At 40.3% G+C, this 27,751-nt stretch overlaps 1 pseudogene; it reads right to left on the bottom strand.

Annotated features, from left to right (window-relative positions):
* Positions 1-26,994, bottom strand: LOC102424564 (annotated as a pseudogene).
* Between the last annotated feature and the right edge of the window lie 757 nt (positions 26,995-27,751).

The following is a 27,751-nucleotide window of genomic DNA, read 5'->3' as shown; positions in this document are numbered from 1 at the left end:
CTAGTGGAGCTTGACAGGGGGCCTCAGGCTACGCCCCCCACCCAGCAGACCCTGATGGGGGACCTCAGGCTGCGTCCCCTGCCTGGCGGAGCTTGATGGGGGACCTCGGGCCGTGCCCCCCACCTGGCAGGATTTGAAGGGGGACCTCACCAACATGGGCAGGTGCTCTTGCCCTGCTATGTCGTCAGTGGTAATCAACTTCCCTGAGCGTTCCTTCCCAAATGCGGCTCTCACAGATCTCCTGCGTCTGCTTCTGCTTGTGCTTTTGAACAGAACAGTGTGTTGGCTGTTGTCTCAAAGCACTTTCTCAGGACCTCTTCCTCAGAATTTATCCGGCACTCCAACAGTGCCTGCCTGAAAGTTATCAGGAGCAAAGAGACCTTCTGGGATTTCATCAGCTTCATGTCCATCCAGGGGTATGTTTTGTTTTCCCATAAGAATCAAAATTTCAAATAAAGATTTTAAGTATTCTTTGTTTTCCTTCTCTTCAAGGGTTCAAGGTGAAATGTCTTCATCCTCTTCTTCACCCTCTTCTGCACTGGAGTTCTGAACATTGCTGTTGTTGATTTCTTTATGTTTTTGTTCCTGTTCAGAAGTTTCGTCAATTTTTTTCTGGTTCAGTGTCTTGATTTCATCTTCACTAAATTTTTTTATTTGTTTTCTGTGTCTACTATGTGGATTGTTCACATGACTGGTAAGACCAAATATTGTTAGTAGTGCATTATCTGGAAGAGCTGTCCTATAAGGACGCTCCCAATGACTTTACGAGTATCTGCTTTAAATAATTTTGAGAAATAAATAACCCAATCATTCTTTAGTTTTCTGGTGCCTCTGCAAAATATATAGTTCTACAGATCATAGAGGTCTCAAAGTGTTTGGCACATAATCAATAACGTTTATTTAATTGATCAGGTGTTTTATCTTCTAAGTCTGCTCTCCTACAATTTTCCACCCACTTCTGGCATCTGGCCGGATCCCTCAGGAACCTGAATAAGGCCAAATCCGACTGTGTGCTCTACCACGTGCAGTTGGGGGGCCTCGCAGAAGTTCAGCATTGTCGCCCACCTGCCCACGAGCCTGCCCAGCGCTCCCCTTCCTGCCTCCTCATGGCAGCCCTCCTGCCCTTCTGGGCTGTGAGGGGAGCCCGGCCGGCCAGCTGGCTCATCAAAGCCAGCAGATCTCATAAATCTTTCGCCTTTTATGGCAATTTTCAAAGCCCCTAAATGAAATGATGTAACTTTATTCTGTGGCAAACTTTATTTTTTTAATGTACACTGTCCTTTTGGTTTGCTAATAACAAGAAACGAGTCCTCTTCCTTTAAATCCATTCTTTGAGTTAACTATTCTATTCATCAGAATGTACGTTTCCACATGATTACAATGCCCGCCACACCAAAGCCCTCTAAACTGTTCACTCACCATATCTGGAGGACACTGTCTGGAAAATTATTTCTATTGCAACACCCTGAATAAAGCACCCAATTCCCTTCAGTGTGGGTCTGGCAGAACTGTGTAAAGTGTGACAGTGTCTAAGAGATGTAAATTCCTAGCACTCTTGAAAAAGAATGCTTAACAATAAAAACATGATCAGACCAGGGGGTCTGGTAAGAATGTGGGGGAGGTGGTCTTTCAGAATAGCTGAGTGACTCAGAAAGGTTCTGCTACATTATAATGAAGTTACTACACCTTTTACACAACACAGAAATTTATTAGAGTTCAATTAATTAAGAGAAATGAAAGTAGACTTTCTGTATATCTTTCAAATATAACAATGATTTTAGGTTCTATTACTGAACCATAAAATAATTACTTGAATACATAAAAATTATCTGGAATTATGCATGAACATGAGAAAAAATTGTATTTGTTTTTTTTAAATTATTACTATATAACAAATTACCAAAACTTTAGCAGCTTAAATAAGACCTCTGTGATCTGTTTCTGTAGGTCAGTCCAGGTGGGCTCCTCTGGCCTCTGTTCGGCTTAAACACATCAGGAACCAGGGGTGAGCAGGCTGAGCACTCTTTGGAGAGCTGGGGGGTCCATTTCCCAGCGGCAGCCGGCTGCTGACAGCTGCATTACTTTGTGTTTGTAGGACCGAGATCCTCACTTTCTTGCTGGAAGGGTCACTCTCTGCTCCTGGAGGACACCTGCATCGTCCCCTTCATGTTTAAAGCAGCAATGACACTGAGTTCTTGTGATCCTATTTTCTCTGACTTCACTTCTGCTGCTGCTGCCGGCGGCCTTTTAAACGGCTTATGTAACTGTTAGGTCTGATCAAATGATTGAGTCCACACCCCCTCACCTGGAACTGACCTTTAGGCCACTTCACAAGGAACTCTCCCTTTCGCTTAGACCACAGTCCACTTGCTAAGACCATCATCTTTTCCCTCTGGACCTTCCCAGAATCAGACCTGCCCAGAGAATTCTCTGCTCAGAAAAAGCCCACCTAGAGTTCTCTAAAACCTCTGACTCCCCATCCTAGGGGCTGGCGCCATTTGGGGCTCAGCCCTCCTGGTTTTCCAGGTGACCTAATAAATCCATAATTCGTCACCCCTTTGGGCCTCGCATGTTCCTCCTTCGCGACTCTAACAGTGACTAGCTCAGGTTTACCTGCCTAATCTACAAATTTTTAAGATTAACTGATTTGAATCTTAATTACAGCTTCGAAGTTCCCTCACAGCAATGCCTAGATTTTTTTTTGTTGAATAACAGGACAGGGGCAGGGAATGGTAATTCTTAAAATTCTGCCTACCTCATAGTTGTGAAGGGACTAAAATTCTGCCACTCTGAAGCTGCCCTTTTGGTGTATTGATTTTAAGCTGTGTATTAAGAAGCAGAAGTCAGAAAGAAACTTGACCCTCCCCCTTCCTGCCTAGGAGATTCTGACAGAGAAAACTGTTTCAGGAAGGAGATCTAAGGTGGTTCCTTAGCCTAATAGAATGAAGTGTGGTAAATAGAGGGCTTCAGGCAGGTGCCTGCCACCCAGATAGCACCTGTGTCCCACTGTTTCTGAGTTACCCGGCGAGGATTTCCCTGCCATACGTGTCCTGCTCTTCCTCAGCCACCTGTAAACAGCCCACCCTCACCCCTGAAGCACCACTGCCTTCTCATTTGTCAAAAAATGTCTCATTGTCCCATGTTGCCTCACCGCCTTTGGAATGTTCATGCCTATGTGAGTGCCCTATGCACATGTATTAAACTTTGGCTTTCTCCTGTTCATCTGCCTCTTTTAATTTAATAACTAGAGGCCCAGTGCATGAATTCGTGCACGAGTGGGGTCCCTCGGCCTGGCCTACAATCAGGGCCAATGGGGACCATCTTGCCCAGTCCCAATTAAGGCTGGTCAGCCGGTGGATGGACCTCGGGAGGTTGGCCACCCATGGGAGGGTGGCTGTGGGAGCGCACTGACCACCAGGAAGCAGATACTGCATTGAGCATCTGCCCCCTGGTGGTTAGTGCACGTCATAGCTATCAGCGGGTCATCTGGTTGTAAGGGTCACTTAGGTGTTTATATATAGATTAGCCCAGCCAGAAGAACTTAGAAGCCACTAAAGCATATGTGGTATTGTTTTTTTAGTCCCCATAGTTGCATTTTCAAAGTCCTAGAATATTTTCCAATTGAGCATGTCGAAATGGTACTAACCTATCTATATCCCTACTCTCATAATTTGTCTATCTCTCTGTTGATTGCACTCTGATTCATGAATCTGAGAAGCCACTTGGAAAAGGGAGCTTTTTTTTTTAATAACATCCCAACTCCTACTCCAACAATACACACACGTACCTCTTTAGTTCTAAAGTAACACAGAATATTGACTTTTACTTCTCTAGTGAGGAAAAATTTGCCACAAAACTCATTAACCCAAAAAATCAACAACAAAATAAAATAGTAGAGGACTGTCCGACCTTGAATTTGTGATTATAACTAATGTTTAAGGAGAAGCAGGCATTAATGCTTGCAACGTGCTCTAGAACCATTACCGCCAGCCCAGTTTGAACACTCAGAATCAGCTCTGAGTCGTGTTAGTTTTGTGGTGCTCCTTTGTCATCAAGCCTGTGTCAGAGGGCCAGAGCCATTCAACACACTGTTCTTCGTAAGTGCTGACTGCTTTGTGTTCTTACCAATTCATTCAGTTGTTATCACTGTAATTAACTAGTTTATCAATAGTAATAGGAAGAAAGCTAAGGGGGGCAGACATTATAGGCATGGCCATCTGGGCAGCTTCACCAGGAAGCTGCAATTTCACACTCCCCAGGAACCAAGGCCCATTCCCTCCAGATCACTGCAGAAGGGATTGAACAAAGGGGGGATGGGCATATGCACAGTGAAGTTGGGGTGATGCAGGGAAAGTGCTTGTCTGTCAGTCTAGCCTGGGAAGAAGATCATTGGCTAGGGGGTTGGACTCCAGTGCAAGCCTGCAGAAACTGGAAATATGTAACCCCTAGGCAAAGAGATCCCACTTTTGTTCTGCCCTTGCTTCCCTCTTGCCTGCTTGTGTCCTTAATCTCTCTTGCTCCAGGATCCTCACTCCCCTGCCATGTGACCTTAGCAGCTGCATGGCCAGGCCTTGCAGACCCCACACACTACATGGACTGCAGCTGGGAACACAAGCTAAGCAGGCCAGATGCTGGACCAGACTGTGCTTTAATATGGAGCGGACACTCTGGGCAGCGGCCTTGGCTCTCGCCCTGCTAAAGACAAGGCTGGGCTTCTTCCATTGCAAGACAGGGGAATGGGACACTGGGGAGCCAGGGGTTTAATTCCACATAAATAAATATCTCCATCCTCCCGTGCACATCTCAGGAAGGTCCTTTCCTTGTGACATTGCAAGAACTCCACTTCCACAGGTGGGGACGCAGAGGACACCCCGCCAATAACAGAGTCCGCTGACGCTCAGATGTCAGAGTTTGTGAACAAATGGCTTCTGTCTCTGTCTCCCCAGTCTGCCAAGAAGCAGGCAGTCAAATCAAGGGCAGCTGGTTCTCCGGAGTAACTTCTCATGCTGATGAGTGTGAAGTGCCCCCTGGAGACGCCTGGCTTATAATTTCAGGTCTCGGTGGGGAGGAATAGCTTACTGGCATCTGCTAGCAAACAAAGACCTTCCTAAGTGCTTCTCTGCTCTGTGCTAACCAGAAAGCACTTTGCTCCTTTTTCTGTTCACACTGTTAATCTCCATCTCAAGTGGACAAAAAGGGGCCACATACTAAACCTGACACGCTCAGGGAGGCCGATGTGGCAGCCTTACACACACAGACACCTATGGTAACCACAAAGGATGGTCTGAAACGGAAGCTTTTTAACTAAAAGCAGTTCATGGCAGCCCTAACTGGTTTGGCTCAGTGGATAGAGCGTCGGCCTGTGGACTGAAGGGTCCCAGGTTCGGTTCCAGTCAAGAGCATGTACCTTGGTTGCCAGCACATCCCCAGTAGGGAGTGTGCAGGAGGCAGCTGATCAGTGTTTCTCTCTCATCGATATTTCTAACTCTCTATCTCTCTCCCCTCCTGTCTGTAAAAAATCAATAAAATATATTTTTAAAAATAATAAATAAATAAATAAATAAATAAATAAATAAATAAATAAATAAAAGCAGTTCATGGCAGGTAGCATGTCCTAGGTTAGAATCTTCCCTGACAAAGGTCAATATTCTCCTTAACTGAGCCTGTCTATTGTCTTTGTGCAGCTAGGACAACATAGCTGATAAATATGCCTTTGCACAAACAAAGTAATTTCCCTTTTTCTAGACCCCTCAAAGCATGGACAAGGGACATTGCACCAGAGTGAAAAGCACAAATCCCCTCATTGTCATTGTTATCGTGTTAATTGCTGTTAGCTATCCTGTATCCACTTTTGTAAAAGAAGTATGTGTTGATCATTTCACTTTTCATCCAATCCCAGGGGTTTCCCCACTTTGCTTTCTCCCACCTCACTAATCTATCACCAATGGATTTGAAGTAACCCACTTATGCCTTCTCTTTTGATTGTAATGAATAAAGCAGGGTGCAGAACTGCCATTTTTCCAGAGCGTTTTCTCAATCAGTTGAGGTTTTGCTACTCAGCAATTGTCTTCAGTTTGGTTCAAATCCTATATCATAAAAGGGGTAATATGCAAATTGACCCTAATGGCGGAATGACTGGGAACGACCGGTCACTATGACACACCCTGACCACCAGGGGGCAGACACTCAATGCAGAAGCTGCCCCCTGGTGGTCAGTGCACTCCCACAGGGGGAGCTACACTCGGCCACAAGCCAGCTGATTACTGCGAGCATAGTGATGGTAGTGGGAGCCTCTTCCGCCTCCTTGGCAGCACTAAGGATGTCTGATTGTGGCTTAGGCCCGCTCCCTGCAGACATCTCCCAAGGACTCCCTGGCTGCCAGAGGGATGTCTGACTGCCAGCTTAGGCTCGATCCCCCCGGGGAGCAGGCCTAAGCTGGCAGGTGGACATCCCCCGAGGAGTCCTGAGCTGCGAGGGCACAGGCCAGGCTGAGGGACCCACCCCCCGAGTGCATGAATTTTTGTGCACCGGGACTCTAATCTATACTAATAAAAGCCTAGGTGGCCCTCACACCCTCACTTCATCACAAGATGGCCACCACAAGATGGCTGACCCCACATCATCACAAGATGGCCGTCACAAGATGGCCACCACCAGATGGCTGGCAGTTAGGGGCGAACAGGCCATCAGGGGAGGGTAGTTGGGGGTGATCAGGCCAGCAAGGGAGGGCAGTTGGGGGCGACCAGGCCTGCAGGGGAGGGAAGTTGGGAGTGACCAGGCCTGCAGGGGAGGGCAGTTGGGGGAGATTAGGACAGCAGAAGAGGACAGTTGTGGGTCATCAGGACATTAGGGGAAGGCAGTTGGGGGCAATCGGGCTGGCAGGGGAGGGCAGTTGGGGGCAATTGTGCAGGCAGAGGAGGGCAGTTGGGGGTGATCAGGCTGGCAGGGGTGCAGTTAGGGGGCGATGAGACTAGCAGGCTGAAATGGTTAGGGACAATTAGGCAGGCAGGCAGGCAGGTGAGTGGTTAAGAGCCAGGAGTCCTGGATTGTGAGAGGGATATCAGGATCAGGCCTAAACTATTAATGGGACATCCCCTGAGGGGTCCCAGACTGGAGATGGTGCAGGCTGGGCTGAGGGACATCCCCTCAGTGCACAACTTTCATGCACCAGGCCTCTAGTAAACTCATAAAAATCCTCTACAGGTCTGACTGTTTCTTACATTGACATCAGGATCCTGGTTTATGTATGTCTGCTACCTGGAAAGTTCCTTCTTCCTTTTTACTTATTTGGAAGGTTAGAAAGTCTTGATTTAATTTATTTAATATATTCAACCCTATTTAGATTACTCATTATTCCTTGTGTGGCTTTTGATAATTTGCATCTTCCAAGGAATTAGTCCATTTCATTTGTTATCAAATTTGTGGGCATTTGTTGTCCATAGTTCTTAGTATTCTTTTATTATTTTTTATTATTATTTTAATGCACATGGGCTCAGTTTTGATGACCCTTCTCATTTCTGATACTGGTAATCAGTACCTTTTCTCTGTTTTCATGGTGCCAAATAATAAATATAGACTTAATTAAGGAGAGATTGCATTGAAAAGATTGCAATAGGAGGACACAGCAAATGCAGGATTTACAAGCCTCTGAAAATCAAACAGGAAAAAAAGCTTTCCATTTTTTAGGGAACAGTAAGTAGGAATAGCGGTCACTTTTGAGGGGAAATTGAGTGAGAATGAACAGAAAGAATCATTATGGTGGCTGACAGGCAGTGTTTCTTTCTGATTGTGATCAGTTGATTCTCAGGCTGAGGTGTTAAGGAGGATTTTCAGTGCGTTGCTGTTTGCTCAGACCTGGGACAAGCCAATGCTCAGGAGCTTTGGGGAAAGAGAAGCCTGGCTAAGGATTGCCCAGCCAATGTCGAGTGTAGTCTATTGTCAGCACCTGGTCATTACTCCGCCTGACTAGGTGTATTTTTGTTGTTGTTGTTGTTGTTGTTTTTGTTTGTTTGTTTGTTTAAATATATTTTATTGATTTTTTTACAGAGAGGAAGGGAGAGGGACAGAGAGTCAGAAACATCGATGAGACAGAAACACGGATCAGCTGCCTCTTGCACACTCCCTACTGGGGATGTGCCCGCAACCCAGGTACATGCCCTTGACTGGAATCAAACCTGGGACCCTTCAGTCCGCAGGCTGATGCTCTATCCACTGAGCCAAACCGGTCAGGGCCTGACTAGGTTTTTATCAGTTTCACTGATTATTTCAAAGAATAACCTTTTTGTTCATTGATTCTCTATTGTTTTTCTGTTTTCAAATTATTCATTTTGCTTTCATTTTTAATATTCTTTTTTTTAAGCTTAAATTGCTTTTCTTTCTCTATTTTCTTGGGTAAAGGTTTATATTATTGTAATATATGATCATTTTCTTCTCTAATGCTATATATTTCATCTGAATATTAATTTTGCTGCATCCCATGTGTTTTGATAAGTTGCATTTAAATTTTTATTTGCTGCAAAATGTTTTTCTCATAATTTTTCTTGAGACTTCTTTAACTTATATGTTACTTAAAAGTGGATATTTAATCAATAAATATTGAGGATTTTGCAACTATATTTCTGCTATTTTTTGTTAAATTCCATTGTGTTTTTATAAATTACTTTAAATTATTTATATTTTCAAAAGTTTTTAGATATTGTTTTATAACCTAGAATGACATCTATCATGCTAATGTTTTATTTGAGGTTGAGAATAATGTGTATTCTGCTGTTGAGAAAGAAAATATTCTAATGATATATATCTATTAGATTAAGTGGATTAAGAGTGATATTCAGGTCAACAATATCTTTAATGATTTTCTGCCTCTTGAACTACAAGGTACTGATAGTGTCCAACTGATAGTCACTAACTATAATATTGGTTCTAACTCTCCTTGAAGGTCTGTCAGGTTTTGTCTCATGAATACATGAGATGCTCTATTAGGGACATACATGTTTAAGTTTGTTATGTCTTCTTGGAAAAGTGACAACTCTTCATTCCTGATAATTTTCCTTGTTGTGGTGTCTATTTTCTGTGAAATTGGTATCACTATTCCAGTTTTCTTTGGATTAGTGTTAACACAGTCTATCCTTTTCTTTCCCTTTACTTTTAACCTGAATCTTCTGTTAAAAATGTAAGTTTCTTGTAGACAATATGTAGCCAGGTCTTTTTTTTTCTGTTTTATTTTGCATTTAGTCTCACATTTTTTTTGTCTTTAATCAGTGTATTTATTCTGTATTTTTAGGACTTTCTCATTGTAGTAGGCAAAATAATGTCCCACCAAAATACCCATGCCCTAATTTTTGGAACCTGTGAATATGTAGCATTTCATGACAAAAAGGACCTTGTAGATGTTATTAAACTTGAGATGGGAAGATTATTCTGGTTTTTCTGGTGGACCCAATCTAATTCACCATGAAAAAGGAATACAGACAAATAGGTCAGAGTGCTGTGGCCTTAACGGTGAAAGAAGGGGTCCATGAGCTAAGGAATGTGAGTTCTCTTGAGAAATTTGGAAAGACAAGGACCTGGAGCCTACCAAGAGCCTACAGAAAGGAACACAGTCTAGACACCTTGATGTCAGCACAGTGAGACTGTTTCAGAATTCTAACCAGTAGAACTGCAAGATGATAAATTTATGTTGTGTAATACTCTAATCTGGTTGTAATTTACTATAGTGGCAATAGAAAACTAATAGACTCACATTTCAGGACCAAATTCAGCCTAAATTTATCTAATATATGTAGCACTTATCCATGAGTCTGGCCTTGGCTTCAGTTCCTCTTGTGCTAAAATACCCTCTTTACCTTTCTTACCTGTTCTTTGTCTCATGCATATTAGTTTTTGTATATGAAGCAGAGTTAGTATATGTCTGTACTGTTGCAGCTACATCAATATTTGTTCTTAAACTTTTTCATGTTTTATATATTATCTAGACAGATATTGGACATAAAAGAATAAGGCCAATTTGACTGGGGGAGGAAGGCAATGCACTGATGTTACATATCATGGATTCTAATCCCATTACTCACCATGACACTCATCCCTGGGTTCCTCATCTGTAAAATGGGAATAAAAGGAGCTGTCCCAGGAACCTTTGGAAGGCAGCAGCAAGTAAATTTTTTCCCTGAGTCATGTTTAGGTATTAGATATTCTCAGTATTTAATTTCCTCGGGAGAAACAACCAATGAGATAATTATGAGCATAAAAGTTGCACTTCTGTTGCTCTATTAAAAAAATTGCATTCATCATCCCAGCATCCTAGCTGGTTTGGCTCAGTGGATAGAGTGTCAGCCTGTGAACCAAAGGGTCCCGGGTTTGATTCTGGTCAAGGGCACTCTGGGAACCACCCCAGAGGCGCCTGGTAGTCAAGGCCAATTAAAGCACAGAGGCCTTGTTATCAATACACCAGACCGTCCAAGGCCACTCTGCGCCTAGGCTACGATACCATACACAGCTGCACGGCCACAGCGATCTCACAGTACACTGTGCCCTTCTGTAACCCAATATGATTGATGTAACTATTGGTAGGAAGCCTTCTTTGTCTCTGGAATAATATATGTTACTGACCAGTTAGTGTGAGAAGCAGAGGTGGTAGGCACAGAGACTGTAGCCTTTATGTGCGCAGGAGAGAGGACAGCTCAGACGGAGCTGAGAGCTGCTGCTGAGATGTAAGAGACTGAGAGCTCATAGAGAGCTCAGAGGTAGCTACTGTGTGAGGCTACAGAGACCAGCCAGTGTGCTGGGCAGGGGAGGCTGGAGCAGCTGCTGAGCCAGAGAGGCTAGGTGCCGCTACGATGTGAGATGGTGAGTCTAGGGGGCAGCGTGCCACTCTCAGATAACAGCTGTGGGTACAGAGACGGCTGCCTCTGTGGGAAAGATGTGCATGTTAACGAGCCGGTGTGTGGCTGCTGCCTGTGTGGACTTTCTGTAAAGAACTGTCTTGTCTGATGACTATATGGCCACTGGCTTCTGCAATAAAAACTCATTCTTATACACCCACAACCTCTCATGGCTTCTCCATCTAAGGCCAGGTGTCCTAGGAGGAATAGCCCCAGGCAGGGGCCTCAGACCTGACACCTGTAACTAGTGAGCAGAGGGTACATGAGGAACTTGGACTAAGTTCCCAACAGCTAGTACAGTGGGCAGGGTTCGAGAAGGAACCTGCCCTGGCGTAGTCAGGGAGAATTTAGAAAGAATACATGGACTCAGAGCTCAGAGCTGAGCAGTGCTCCTGCTGTGTCTCTGACAGGCACGGGCCTCAGTTTGGTTGCAGGCTCCTCCCTGGCCCTGGGCCCTGGTCAGGGTGCTGCATCCATAAAACCATGGCAACCAATCAATGTGTTTCTCTCATATTGGTATTTCTCTCTGTTTTTCCCTCTCTCTTCCACTCTCTCTAAAAATCAATGGAAAAATATCCTCGGGTGAGGATTTTAAAAAAATTGCATTGGGAGACTATTTTATTTGAAAACTCTAAGAACAGATGCATAAAGAGGACTCAGAAGGGAGCTTAAAAATCACCAGTATATCTTATCTTCAAAAATGATCGTTTCCTTTATTTATAGATAGATTATAGATATAGATGTATGGAGATATAGTTATACATAAAAATAGCCATATATATAATGTAAATATATATAGATAAGTATATATGGCTTAAATGTCATTTCCTGTATAAAGAATATATATCTTACATTCATGATCATATACATCTAATAAATATATCAAACACATGTTTTATATTTTTAATTATAAAAAATTATAAATAAGCCTGCTTTTAATTTTCAAATGCTATGTAGCTGAATAAAAGTGTTTACTTTGTCTATATTTTAGTTTTCCTTTTGGTAGGTCATATTGGAAGGTAATTCTCCATTAGTCTATCATGTTTCTGCACATTTGGTGAACAGAGGTACTGAAGTCTTTTGAAAAGAATATTTAAAGTACTATCTTTTCAAGGATATTTATAATCAAAAAAAAGAATTGGAAGATAGAGATTGCATCTTCCTCTAGAGCAGAGAGTAGCTGTCATTACTATTCAGTCTAATAAATGTAATGTTTCCCTCCGAGGGAAATGTGCAGGTGTGCGTACAGTCCATTATAAGGTATGTGGTTTCCTAAAACCTGGGGTTCCGCTCCTGTAGCAATACTTTGCATATGCAGGTATCTCTTGGCCCTCTTTCTGTCACTCTATGAGAAATAAGGCTTTGGAAAAGTCAGCAAAAATGATGATATTCTGGCCACTGTTATTTCTTTGAATAATAAAGTGTCCTTTGACTGTTTTCAGAATCCATGGTTTTCTGCCAGCATCCATAAAACCATGGCAGGGTAACTTGTTAGTTTGCTGGTAAAGTTATACCCGTGACAATTCTTGACAGAATTAAATAATAGTACATGTTATGGAGAAGTACATCATGTCAACCAAATAAGTCAATTATATGTATGCTCATTTTCAAGAAAAAGTCCAGAAACTTGATTTTCATACATAGGCAGAAGTGGCTCAGCGCAATGGGTCTAGTGTTGGGCTTACGCTGGCACTTAAGCTTCTACTCTATCTCCATTTGTGAACTGAACAAATTTACTTTTGCTTAATATGTTTCTCATATCCTAACTCATTTATTATTAACAAATGCAAAATGCAGTCGGTTTGAAATTGCATGCTTTTTTATAAAAAGGCATCTATTTTCTGATTTCTCTTAGTTGATATACATAATTAGGCAATTTCAGTGTTGTCTCATATTCTGACAGTAGAGGTGTAGAGGCTATAGGGTGTGGAGAGAACCACATACAATTCTTGGTTCATAATTTCAAGTATACTTCAGATCTTACTGGAAACATTTTCATGTTTGAGGGTGTTTCCTATGTGTCAGAAGAATTCACTAGAGGACAGAACTACATCTTTAAGGACAAATAGGGAGCAAAGGTCACACTGGCCTGCATGTATCTCTTGACAAGAAACCTATTATATGTCATGGGGCATTGAATAAATTGAAGTGATTTAAATATCACAATTGGAGAAAAAATTCTGTGTTTACTGTTTTGATCTGGACTGAAGGGTTGTATTTTACCACTCTCAAAGTGGCAGGAATACTACTCTTATCAAAGTTTTTTGTGTTTGTTTTTTTTTAAGTTCTGTTTTGAGCGTGGTAGTAGTTATACTACTGGGTATAATTTGCCCCCAAACCCTTGAGCTATACATTTAAACTGTATAAAATTTATTGCATGCAAATTATTTCTCATAAATTAAAAAACATTTCTAAATTAGTACCTGGAGGAAGGTCTTTATATTTTCCAGGAGACTTTAGGTTCCCAGGGCATCTCTGCTTTTAATTGGGTTATTCAAATTTCAGGGACACCATGCAATCTCTCATCAAAAGCAATGGTAATGTAATGTTTTTAAATGTAAATATGTTTTTCAGGTTTTATTTTCTGAAAAGTAGTTTTACTTAGGAGAAAAAGAAAGGGTGTATGAAGGGATTAAGACTATGAATAAATGTAAGAATAAAAGCAAGGCAGATCCTCAAGAGAAAGTGAAGACTTGGATAACTTAATTACTTCTAATTGCAACCTTGATTTAATCTCTCACTTTACATTTTTTTCTTATGATTAAAACACACAAACAGGACACGAAAACTTTTTTTTTACTTCTCAGTGCACTACTGTAATAAAGACAGTTCTGTTCTTTTATAACCCAGGTAAAGGAAGAAATGTAATTCATTGGCTTTGTTTCAATAATTATTTAAAATAGAGGCAGCTGTGATGGACTTTCAAATCTTCCAATATATATATCAAATCTTCAAAATGATTCAAGCTTGAATTGGCATTGGAAATAATATCCTGTAAAAATACTATCCTAGATTCACTGGTCCCACAATAAGATATGTGAATATTTAACTGATTATTAGGTCTAGAATTATATATAATTTGTCACCATCATTATAATCATTTATGTTTTTAGCATAGTGCTTGACATAATATAGGAAAAAGTATTTTTCTTTCTGCTAATCTTCCATAGCCACAATGAAAATTATGGACTATAATGTTCTGTTAGAATTCAGTTCATTAAGTTAAGTGACTGCACTCTCCTAGTCAGTTTATGATGACACAGGAAAAGGCTGATAGGAGATTCAGAGTTCACCCTATGGTTTTGAAGCAAGGAAAATTCATCCTAACATAAAAGATTCTGTAAGAAACATAGAGATTGATATTGGCAGCTTGACTTATGTGGGAGCTGGAAGAGTTGTCATTTTGGACCCAGATGATTATCATATAAAGCACTTACCATAAATCAGGTGCTATCTAATTAGGCTAACCACATATCTAATTTTGGCCAGTACAGAAATGATTTAAATTCAATGGCTCTGCATAGTTATGAATAACCCCCTATACTATCAAAAGTGTTTTGACTATATGGTTATACATCAAACCATAAAGTTTGACTCATATAATGCCACCATCAAGTTGAAGAAAGATGTAAAGAATTTGGCCTTGTTACATCCCATAGGTCCAAACAGTATTTTGAACATTTCCTGCACATTACCATCTGTTAGCATTTATTCTTTTTATGGTAACTATGCAGCATTGTTTTGAACAAAGATTTCCACATCATATTTAAGGAGACAATGGAAGTCCTGGAAATTATTAGAGAATACAGAGAGAGAGAAAAGTAGTGGGAAACAGCTTGTTTTCTATGGACATATTACTTGGGTTCAAATTCTCAATCTTTCAGATATTGAATCAACCTTGCATTCCTGAAACAAATCCCAACTGATCATGGCATATGCTCTTTTTAAAGTATGCCTGGATCTGGTTTGCTAATATTTTGTTGAGGATTTTAGCATCTATGTTCATCAGGGAAATGGGCCTATAATTTTATTTCTTTGTAGTGTATTTATCTGATTATGGAATTAGGAAAATGCTGGCCTCAAAAAAATGAGCTTGGGAGTCATCTCTCTTCTTGAATTATTTTTGGAATAGTTTTGGAAGAATAAGTTGTTAGTTATCTCTGAATTTGGTAAAATCCACCTATGAAACCATATGGTCCAGGACTTTTGTTTGTTGGGAGCTTTTTTGATTACTGATTCCATTTTGCTAGTGGTAATCAGTCTATTCTGATTCTCTGGTTCTCCCTTATTAAGTTTAAAAGATGGTATGTTTCTAGGAACTTATCCATTTCTCCCATATTGTCCAATTTGTTGGAATTGTAATATTTGTTTATAATTGCAGCTGTTTGTAATATTTTCTATAATTCTTGGTGTTTCTGTGATGCCAGGTATACCTTTCTTTCTTTTTCCTGATTTTATTGACTTGGGTCTTCTCTGTTTTTCTTGATGAGTCTGATTAAAGGTTTGCCAACCTTGTTTATCTTTGCAAATAACCAGCTCTTGGTTTCATTGATGTATTGCTTTTCTGAAATCTATTTTGTTTATTTCTGCTGTATTTTTACAATTTCTTTCATTTTACTCACTTTTGACTTCTGTTGTCCGTTTTCAATTTCTTAAATATAAAATTGGATTATTTGAGATTTTTATTGCTTCTTGAGATAGGCATGTAATGCTATGAATTTGACTCATATGATTGATTTTGCTGTATCCCATAGATCTTGAGTTGTTGTGTTCTCATTAGCATTTGTTTTAAGGTATAATGATACACCACATAAAATGAAGGATAAAAGCTACATGATGATATCAATAAATGCAGGAATGGCATTTGATAAAACCCAGCACCCATTTAAATTAAAAAAAATCTCAGCAAAGTAAAAATAGAGGGAACATAACTCAACATACTAGAGGCCATATATGACAAACACACAGCCAATATCATACTCAATGGGCAGAGGCTATAAGCATTTTCTTAAGATCAGGAACAAGACAGGGATATCTGCTTTCACCACTCTTGTTCAACATAGTACTGGAAGTCTTAGCCTCTATAATCAGACAAGAATAAGAAGAAATAAAAGGCATCCAATTGGGAAAGCATAAAGTAAAACTATATTTGCTGATGACATGATTCTTAAGGTTCTCTATAAGATTCCACCAAAAAATAAAAATTAAAAAAAAAACCTATTGGAAGTGATAAATGAATTCAGTAAAGTAGCAGGATACAAAATAAATATCCAAAAATCAATTGCATTTTTATACAACAATAATGAACTATCAGAAAGGGAAACTAAGAAAACAATCTTATTCATAATTGCATCAAAAAGAAGAAAATACCTAGGAATAAATTTAACCAAGAATGTAAAGGACCTGTACTCAGAAAATCATAAGACACTGAAGAAAGAAATTGAAAAAGATACAAATAAGTGGAAGCATATACTGTGTTCATGGATAGGAAGAATTAAAATGTCCATACTTGCCGTAGACCAACTCCAGCATGTCATAATCTCAAGAGTTTCATCAAAAGGTTGATGAAACTTGGGGACCCAACAGGGCTGAGTCACACATGTAGTCACCTGTTGGGAATGGCTGAAGGCATTTCCCCAAACCTGAACAGGAAACTAACTGTGGCTGCCAAACAGCTAAAGGCATCTTAATCTACATGTTAATGCCTCCTACTGGCCAAACACCTGAACAGCCATAGGCTAATTCCCCCATTCTGATAATGCGTCTGTGCCCTTTGAAACCTTACCCTTTGAAGTGTATTATCTCCACCTTGCCTTAGGGCAATTGTGTTAATAAAAGCAAGGGTCCAAGACAAGGTCCTCTGACCCCCAATGCCTTTCAAAATTATAACTCATCTCCAGACTCTTTATTAGTCTCTGGATTTCTATGTCATCTTCTCACAGCCTTTTCCAGATTTCTGAACACTTCTTGATGCTGGAACAAGAACCCCGGCATAAATAGATGCCCGAAGTGGGACCTTCCGAACCCTGGAAGCACCAGCATAAATGGCGCCCGAGCACCGACAATAACTGGCAAAACCACCATTAATGGCGTTGGACATCTGGAAAAGAAGGATTTGCCTGAGTGGAAACAGCACCAATAATGGTGGTAAGAGTAACTATGCGTAGAGCCCATGTTAGCTTCAGAAGCCCGCGGATACGCAAGTGCATGGGTGATACTTTGTGTTTAAGTCAGATTATTATGGGGAAAAATTTGATAAGAAGGCAAAATTATAAAGAAACTAGAGGCCCGGTGCACAAAAATTTGTGCACTGGCGGGGTAGGAGGGGGGTATCCCTCAGCCCCACTTGTGCCCTCTCACAGTCTGGGACCCCTCGGGAGATAACGACCTGCTGGCTTAGGCCCGCTCCCGGGTGGCAGAGGGCAGGCCCAATCCCTAGTTGCCTGCCCTGCAGCCCCTGGTTGGGCTCAGAGCAGGGCCGATTGGGGAGTTGGGGCGCTGCCCCCTATCATGCACCGAGCAGGGCGGATCAGGAGATTGTGATGCCACCCCTAGTCACGCTCAGGGTAGAGCCAATTGGGGGGTTGGGGCGCCGCCCCCTGTCACACTCAAGGCAGGGTCGATGGGGAGGTTGCGGCGCCACCCCCTGTCACGCACAGAGCAGGGCCCATCAGGGGGGTTGGGGCTCCGTACCCTGTAACAGACAGAGCAGGGCCGATCAGGGGGTTGGGGAGCTCCCCCCTGTCACGAACAGAGCAGGGTGGATAGGGAGGTTGTGACCCCACCCCCTGTCACACACAGAGCCGCAGGGCGATCAGGGAATTTGGGTGCTGCTGCCTGTCACGCTGCTCCAGGGGCCAGGAGGCCTCGCTGCTCCACTGACCCCAGTGCTGGGAGGCCTCACGGCTCCACTGATCCCAGTGCTGGGAGGCATATTACCCTTTTACTATATAGGATAGAGGCCTGGTGCACGGGTGGGGGCCAGCTGGTTTGCCCTGAAGGGTGTCCCGGATCAGGGTGGGGGTCCCGCTTGGGTGCCTGGCCAGCCTAGATTAGGGGATGATGGCTGTTTGCAGCTGGTCACACTCCCTTCAGGATGGAGGTCCCCACTGGGGGGTGCCTGGCCAGTCTGGGTGAGGGGCTGAGGGCCATTTTCAGGTTGGCGAGTGACTGAAGCTCCCAACCTCTCCTTTTTTACTTTTTTTTTATTCTGGGATTTATTTGCCTTCTATGCCTGTCACTGGAGCTGAGAGCCGGCTTTAACTCTGAAGCTCAGCTCCAGCTCTGAGACCTCAGCTGCTGAAAGCAGGTTTCTGGGCTTTGTTTACCTTCTGTATTTAAAACTTTGTTGGGACTCCAGCTCTGAGATTCCGGCTGACTGAAAGCAGGTTTCTGGGGATTGTTTACCTTCTATATTTGCAACACTGTTTCTTAGAGAGCAGCTTAGAGCCCAGCAGCGGCAGGCGGGGAACATTAGCTTCCTCCATCACTGGAGCAAGCAAGCCTCCTGTTCGCTTCAGGGGCCTGGCTGCCGGCCACCATCTTGGTTGGCAGTTAATTTGCATATCTCGCTGATTAGCCAATGGGAAGGGTAGCGAAGTTATGGTTAATTACCATGTTTCTCTATTATTAGATAGGATTGGAATATCAAAAGGTACTTTTTAAAATCAGGCTGAAAAAAGAGTGCCGTGGTCATCTTTAATGTGGTTTCTTGTTCAAATTAAAATCTTAATTCGTATTTGGAATCTAAAATCTGTAATAAGAAATGAAACCCCACTGCCGAATCCACCTCTGGTGCGGAGAGATTCAAAGGTGGCAGGAGAAGGCAGAGCTATAAGCTCTCCCACAATAAGATTACCTAATGTTTTGCTTAAAAATTACCGGAGAACATCTTATGATAACCAAATTTTGGCTAAGATAACCTTGGGTGCTAACTACTACTTTGGAAAGCGAAATAGGAAAAAATTTAAAATATGTCTTTTTCTATTAAGAAGGACTTTGGGAAAAAAAAATACACTGCCAGGTCACTCGCTGAAACTTCCCCCAAAGCAAGATGTGGGGAAGGGAAGAAGGGAGCACATGGGGATCCAATGCTAGCCCCCCTTCTCCCAACAGAACATGCAGGTAGGCAAAAAATTTCCCGCCAGTGGCAACTTCTAAAGACAAGCTTGTTTTCTGGGTTCCCATCCTTGGGGCTAGTCCCTTCCGCCTATAGCAAAATCTTAAAAAAAGAATGTGGTCAATTTACATCTGAAAAGACCAGGTAGGCCAGAACCTGCTTTGCAAGGCTCAAACTTGGTTTTCGAAGCCCCTAGCAACTTGAAACTTTAAAGTTTGCTTAATTAAATAAAAAACTTGTTCAATAATCTGAATTTGCCTCATGAAAAATCTAGAGGACAGAATTGAATCCAATGATTGTGTCTTGTATTTTTGAAGTTTATTCTTAAAATTTTTAAAGTATTATTAATCTAAAGAAATTATAGCTGTAGTAACTAAAGTATAGAATTTATTTTTAATAAATCTTGTGTTTTCTCTGAAAAATTAGAAATTCAAAATATGTTACTCATTAGTCTAATTAAAAAAGAGGATTAATTCTGTGATCCCAACCGAAATTTTTAATGCAAAAACCAGTTTAAATTTAATTAATATCTCTTAATAATTATAAAAAATATATAATCTTTAAATTATATATACATATATATATTTGATGGTTTTTCCACACTGAATTTCAAGGATTATAACCGAGGAATGATTTTTGAAAAGCTCCAAGGGCCCAGAATAATTAAAAAAGTTTATTCTCTCTTCTTAAAGGATTTTTTAATTAAGCCAATTTAATATACTTGAAATCACATGGAAAGCTTTATCAAATAAAAATTAATAAATATATTTTAAGTTTTTGCCTCTAAAAAATGGCAAAACAAGTTATTTTGTTTAATATCTCTTAAAATACAGCAATAGAATTTTAAGATGTAATTTAAAAAACAAAAGCCCTCTCCACCTGCATTTTAAATTAGGCTGGAGGTGGAACAGCATTTGTGCCTTGTGAATCAGACATAAAAGTTTACTAAATTTACTTGCCTTGCTTTATCAATAAAAATACCTACTTAAATTACTTAACAAATAAACTTTTAAAAAATATAATCAAGATCTCACATAAATTAAGTTATATAAGAAGCCAATATCTTTGTAAGCAATTTAATCCTAGTAAAGTAAATTCTTCTAAAAAAGTTACTGAAGGCTTCCCATGATCCCTCTGTATATACAAATAAGCCAAAGGGAATACTCTTAAAAATATTATTCTAAATTTAATAAAAAGAAGAAATTTTAAAATCTCTTTCACTAATATTTACAAAATAAACTAAAAATTATTAAAATACCAAATCTGAAAATAAGTACAGTCACCATAAATGTATAATGACTTAAAATACATGGCCTTGCGGCACTATCAAACAACATCCAAAAAGTAACTATGCCTGTTGCATAGTTGCTTGGTGTAAAAGGAAGACAAAGATTTTTTTTTTTAATTAAAATTCTCCAAGTATAGTCTGGAAATTACTCTGCAAGAAAATAATAAAAAAAGGTTTTTCCTTCAAACATCTAAAGGACTGTAATTAAAAATTAATTATATTAGGTCTCATATGAAAGGTAAATAAATTATGTTTTTGCCTCCCTGAATATAGCTAATGTAAAATTACTCAAAGACTAATTACAAAATTTTAATTAGTATCACTTATTGTCTATAACTTAAGACAAATAAAGTTAATAATAATAATAAATCTTATTTCAGACTAATTTAAATTGGCTAATTAAAATAAGTAAATATTCAAAAACTTAATTATACCAGACAAGAAACTGTTCAAATATTAACTAAAATATTTTAATTGATAATTCATCTTATAAAAATTGCTTCATATACAATGAATCCAAAATAGTCACATTTCTATGCCAAAAATTAAAAATTAAAAAAGTTATCAAGACTGCATTGCAAAATTTCCAAAAGCCTCCTAATATTTAAATTAAAAAAGGGGGGATAGTGGAATAATGCCCTGTAAATAAAAGCCTTAATTGCTTTAAATTTTTACTTGAAAATAATTTTTATTTGTAATGCTAATCACAAGAGGCCCATGAAAACACATATGGTGTCAAAATAAGCCAAAGGAAAATTGTTTGGGCAAAAAATGAAAAGGATCCCAAGTCTAATATATAGAATTGATTCCTTTATTAACCTTTGGTCAAGAATATGTTTGTATATTTCCAGAAAACTCCTCCAAGCCCATGTGGATTCCTGCAACAACGGATTCCAGAGAGGAACTGACAGGACTGCTCCAGCCACAGAATAGCAGTGGCCCCATGAGATAACAAGAAGAGAAGCAGTCCAGAAATGAAGATGGTGAAGACGCCTTGCCATGCTACCAGTCAGCAACTGTGCGTTGCTGCAGGTTGCCCAGGACCAAACCAGAGAAGGTCGGACCTGCATTGCCACCGTTTGTCCACCATCCAGAACTGAAATATCATTGCTGACATGTACACCTAAGAACTGTTGGACATTGAAATTGGGACTCTAAAAACTGTTGGCCCAAAAAGAAACTTACTGCAAACTAATTCCTTTAATGCCTGGCAGCAATTTAAAGGGACATGATAGAACTCTGTCCTTTCCATTGAATTTAAAAATCTTAAAACATACATTCTTGTTAAATTTTAAATAATAAAAAAGGGCGAGATGCCGTGGACCAATTCCAGCATGTCATAATTTCAAGTTTCATCAAAAGGTTGATGAAACTTGGGGACTCAACAAGGTTGAGTCACACATGTAGTCACCTGTTGGGAATGGCTAAAGGCATTTCCCCAAACCTGAATAGGAAACTGATTGTGGCTTCCAGACAGCTAAAAGACATCTTAATCTACATATTATTGCCTCCTACTGGCCAAACACCTGAACAGCCGTAGGCTAATTCCCCCATTCTGACAATGCTTCTGTGCCCTTTGAAGCCTTACCCTTTGAAGTGTATTATCTCCACCTTGCCTTAGGACAAATTGTGTTAATAAAAGCAAGGGTCCTAGACAAGGAGGGACTCTTCAGTTCCCCTCTGACCCCCAATGCCTTTCAAAATTATATCTCATCTCCGGACTCTTTATTAGTCTCTGGATTCCTATGTCATCTGCGCACAGCCTTTTCCAGATTCCTGAACCCTTCTTGGTGCTGGGACAAGAACCCCGGCACATACTACCCAAATAAATCTACAGATTAAATACAATTTCTATCAAGATATCATGACATAATTCACAGAACTAGAGCAAATATTCCAAAAACAACAACAACAACTAACTAACAAACAAAAAAATCAAAGAAGAGCAACAGGGATCTTAAGAAAGAAGAACAAATTTGGAGAAATCATGCTACCTGATATCAAGTTATATTACAAGGCCATGATAATCAAAACAACATTGTGCTGGCATAGAAATTGACATGGAGATCAATGGAACAGAATAGAGAGCCCAAAAATAAAGCCACATCTTCATAGTCAATTAATAATAATTTTTACAAAGAAAGCAAAAACATGCAATGGGCTAAAGATAGCCTATTCAGGCTCTGGCCAGTGTGCTTCAGTTTGTTGGACCATCATGCCATATACCGAATGGTTGAAGGTTTGATTCACAGTCAGGGCACATGCCTAGTTTTCGGGTTCAATCTCAGGGGAAGCCTATGGAATGGCAACCAATTGATGTTTCTTTCTCACAATGATCTCTCTCTCTCCATCTTTCCCTCCTTTTTTCTCTTTCTAAAATTAATACGCATGTTCTCAATTAAGGATTATAAATAAATAAATAAATAAATAAATAAGAAAAAATATAGTCTATTCAATAAATAGTTTGGGAAAATTGGAAAGATATGTGCACAAATGAAACTATATCAGTTTCTTACACCATGCACAAGAATAAACTAAAATAGATCAAATACTTAAATGTTAGACTCTAAACCAGGGGTGGGCAAACTTTTTGACTCGAGGGCCACAATGGGTTCTTAAACTGGACCGGAGGGCCGGAACAAAAGCATGGATGGAGTGTTTGTGTGAACTAATATAAATTCAAAATAAACATCATTACATAAAAGGGTACGGTTTTTTTTTTTTTAGTTTTATTCATTTCAAACGGGCTGGATCCGGCCCGCGGGCCGTAGTTTGCCCACGGCTGCTCTAAACCATAAAAATCTGAAAAGAAAACATAAGCAGTAAAATTTTAGACTTTTCTTGTAGCAATTTTTTTTTCTGATAAATTTCCTTGGGCAAGGGAAACAAAACAAACAAACAAACAAATAAAAATAAACAAATGGGAGTGCATCAAACTAAAATATTATGCACAGAAAAGGAAACCACCAACAAAATGAAAAGACAACCTACTGTATGGGAGAACATACCTATCAATGATACATCTGATAAGGGGTTAATATCCAAAATTTATACAGAACTTATAAAAATCAACACCTAAATAACAAAAAACTCAATTAAAAAATGGGCAAAGGTTCTGAGTAGATACCTCCAAAGAGAACATACAGATAGTCAATAGCCATAGGAAAAGATGCTCAATGTCACTAATCATCAGAGAAATGCAAATTTAAACCACAGTGAGCTATCACCTCACACCTGGCAGAATAATCATCATCAATAAATCAACAAACAAGTCTTGGCAAGGATGTGAAGAAAAGGGAACTCTAGTGCACTGTTATTGGGAATGAAGATTGGTGCAGCCACTGTGGAAAGCAGTATACAGTTACTTCAAAAAAAAAAAATGGAACTTTCTTATGACCCAGTGATTCTACTGGGAATTTATATGAAGAAAACGGAAACAAAAATTCAAAAGAATACATATGCACTCTTGTGTTTATTGCATCACTATTTACAATAGCCAAGATTTGGAAGCAACTCAAGCATCCATCAGTAGATGAGTAAATAGAAAAGGTAAGTCCACAGATGGCTGGCTGGTGTGTCTCAGTTGTGTGGAGCATGATACCATACACCAAAAGGTGACAAGTTTGATTCCTGGTGAGGACACATACCCAGATTTGGGGATCAAACTCTGTTCAGGGCACTTACAGGATTCAAGCAATCAATGTTTCTCTCTTTCTTTCTTTCTTTCTTTCTTTCTTTCTCTCCGTCCTCTCTCCTCTCTCTAAAATAAATAAAAATCTGTGGTACATTTACACTAGGGAATGCTACTCTGTGCTGAAGAAGAAGAAGAAGAAGAAGAAGAAGAAGAAGAAGAAGAAGAAGAAGAAGAAGAAGGGAGAAGAAGAAGAAGAAGAAGCAGAAGAAGAAGAAGAGAGAAATATTACCCTTTGGTAGGGCATGGATGGACCTGAAGATCATTATATGATTCCACTCATATGTGGAACCTTATGAACAAAACGAACTGAGAAAATAAAGACAGACCCATAGATAGAGAGCAGGCTGACAGCTGTCGGGGGGTTGGGGGGTGGTGGGGTCTCTGGGGAAGGTGGAGCAATTGAGCAAAAATGAAAAAAAAGGAAAAGAGCTCATGGACATGGACAACAATGTGGTGAGTGCTGGGGGTGGGGAGGTGAGAAGGGGAGATGAAGGAGGGTATAAGATGGGTAAATGGTGGTGGATGGAGACTTGACTTGGGGTGATAAACACACAATACAGTGTACAGATGATATGTTGTAGAGTTTTGCACCTGAAATCTGTATAATGTCACCCCAATAAACAATAACCTATAATCGGTTTTTAGTCTTACAAACTCTTAACTCAGACTTATAAGCTGAACTACCTCTTATAATATGTGGACCCTGGAAAACCTGTTTCAACTCTCTGTGCCTTAATTTCCCCATCTGCAAAAGCATATGACTATGATACTACATAGAGGGTTATCGTGGGGATTAAAATTTATAACATATGTAAAGATTTTTAGAACTGTGCTTTGTATACAGTATAGTTAACATTTAATTATTTTTATCATTATTACAATATTTTAGTCTTCTGGAAAATTGAAATTGTTCATTGAAGATCTAGCTATATTGTGAACTGAAAATCTAACTAACAGCTACCATTGTTTTGGAAGATGCTAGCTTCTATTCTGCACAATAGCACTGGGTAAGCAGCCTATATATAGCACAAATATTTAGATAGGCCCATGAAGTAAGCAATGGAATTAAGGGTCCAGGGAAAGATATCTCTCTACTACTTCTATTAACCTATTCTCAAATTTATTTTCCCAAGTCTTTGTGCATCTGTACTTTTTAGGTAGATGTTTTATTAACCCAACGGAAGAATGCTTCCTCCACTCGCCTCAATAAATTATACCACTCAGCTCAGAAGCTGAACCCGTCACAGGGCTATTTCAGGCTTCTTACAACATTCAGAGAAGCAAGTACAAAGGGAGCCTATGGGGAACCCAGTTTAAATGCACACGGGCAAGTGTACTGCCTTAGACATCTTTTATTGTTAAAAACAGCAATAAGCACTACTCATTGTTTATAGGCAGAACACTTACCTCTTAAAAAGCTTTGTTCCACCTGAACCACAAATATGCACCAGCTGAGGCACTGTATAAAGGCGAGGACAAGCATCACACCATCTCACTCATATGTGGAACCTAATGAACAAAATAAACTATGAACCAAATAGATCCAGACACACAGAAGAATGGAACAGACTGCAGAATCTCAGAGGGAAGGCGGGGGAGGGTGGGTGGGTGGGAAGAGATCAACCAAAGAACTTGTATGCATACATGCATAACCCATGGACACAGACCAGGGGTCCTCAAACTTTTTAAAGAGGGGGCCAGTTCACTGTCCCTCAGACCGTTGGAGGGCCGGACTATAGTTAAAAAAAAAAACTATGAACAAATTCCTATGCACACTGCACATATCTTATTTTGAAGTAAAAAAACAAAACGGGAACAAATACAATATTTGTATTTGCATGTGGCCCACGGCCCGTAGTTTGAGGACCCCTAGACAATAGGCTAGTGAAGGCCTGGGGTGGGGGCAGGAAGGCTAGAAGGGGTCAATGGGGAGAAAAGGGGGACATATCTTTCAACAATAAAGATTTTAAAATAAAAAAAAATCCAGTTATGAAAAAAATAAATAAATAAAGGAAAGATACATAGATAGCAGCATTGCAAGCATCATAACAAGTTACAAAGGGCTTAAGTATTTGTCATGAACTGTAATATATGTAAATATAGCTGTATTTATTACATATACTCATAACATATGCACATATATATTTGTTCTATATCAGTAGTATAGCAAAGTTGAAAGAATCAAAAGGGGGGATAGAAACATCAACAATCAGCACAGTTAAACACTTCATACGTATCTCTTTTTATTACTTTACTCACACCTTTATCTCATTTCTTATAATGAATGGCTAATGAAAAGAAAAGTAATTCAGCACTGTATGACTTTACACAGGAACTGTAATTAAATGCTAAACCACTGCATAAAACATGGAACCCCCAGGCCTATAGTGGTGATTTCTTTAAGTTTCCTGAACCCAGTGACAACTAACAATTTTTATCAAACAGAAAAAAAATGAATGGGTTGCATTATTGTTCCCCTGGCTGACAAGCTCATCAATTGATACATTTTCTCTATGTGATGCATGGACTCAAACCAGAATGTAGCAACTAAAATACCTACACTTATGAGTCTCAGAGTAGGTTGAGCTACTCTGGGGGATTATTCCGTGGTCTGACCAGGGGAATTACCAATGAGATGGCAACAGGCCCACCTTCCCAGAGAGTGATATTTATTGAGGATAAGGAACCACATATTTATTTTTCAAAATTGTTAAATGGAATCTTTGTTCCTCAAAGAGACCTTCAATATTTAAACCAAGTTTAAGGAAACTGTGTTGGCAGCAGTAATTGGCTGAAGAAGTTCTCCCTCCACACCTACACTGGGGCTGGGTGTCCCCCTCCCTTCTGATGTACCCTGGGGAAAGCCTGGGCCACACTGACCTCCAATTTCAGGCCAAAGATTGGGTCTTGCTTGGGACACAAACAGGTCCACAGGAGGTCTGAGAGCCTCCAATGCTGCACCAATGCTGCCTTCCGTTTTGTCGTTGATATAAATTACAGTCAGAGGGAACATAGCTGGTCTCTTACGTGCTCAAGTACACTTCTTTAAATATTTACTTTTCTGGTTTCTCAGTCTGTTTGGTTGCAATAAATTTCAACAATTTAATCCTTCTGCTTGTATTAATGTAGCTCCCAGATTCTGTGGCACTTCCATTATAGGTCACAGTAAACTTCGATGTAGCTTCCCGAACTGTGAGAAAGTGTGGAATATTCCCGAGTAGCTCCCTGCCTCCTGATCAGGTTCCTGAATATTCTTCTTCTTTTCTTTCTAATTACATTCTTCTAATCAAAGAAACCACTTCGCCCACTTCCAGGAACAGAGCTCTGTGTCCATGAACTGCGGATGGCCAGGGGGTCCATCTTGAGGGCCACCGAAGTCGGCCACACTGAGCCTGCGAGCTGCAGCCAGCGTCACGGTCGATGGCGCCCAGGTGCACCACGACCTGCTGCAGGTTTTCAAATGCTGTTTGGATAACACATGTGGTTTCTCGGATGTGTTCCCGTCAATCACACACAGCGCCCGACACACCACGCAGCACGCATACCTGCACACCTTCAGTCCTTCTGTTGGACACTTTCGGGAGCTCAAACTGTCAGCGGTGGTGAAGGGGTCTCTGCACTCCCAGTTCTTGTCTTGCTTGTAGGAATGAATTCAGACAAGAGACAACAAATACCAGCAGATGTTGGCGAGGATTTATTTGTGGGAAAGAAATGCGGTCAGATAGAACCTGAGTGGGCAACTCAGCGGGCCGAGACCGATATTTTTTGAG

This window comes from Myotis lucifugus, unplaced genomic scaffold (assembly GCF_000147115.1).
Source record: "Myotis lucifugus unplaced genomic scaffold, Myoluc2.0 scaffold_461, whole genome shotgun sequence".
Taxonomy (NCBI): Eukaryota; Metazoa; Chordata; class Mammalia; order Chiroptera; family Vespertilionidae; genus Myotis; species Myotis lucifugus.
The sequence above is the reverse complement of the archived record's forward strand: the minus strand, read 5'-3'. Positions and strand labels throughout refer to the sequence as shown.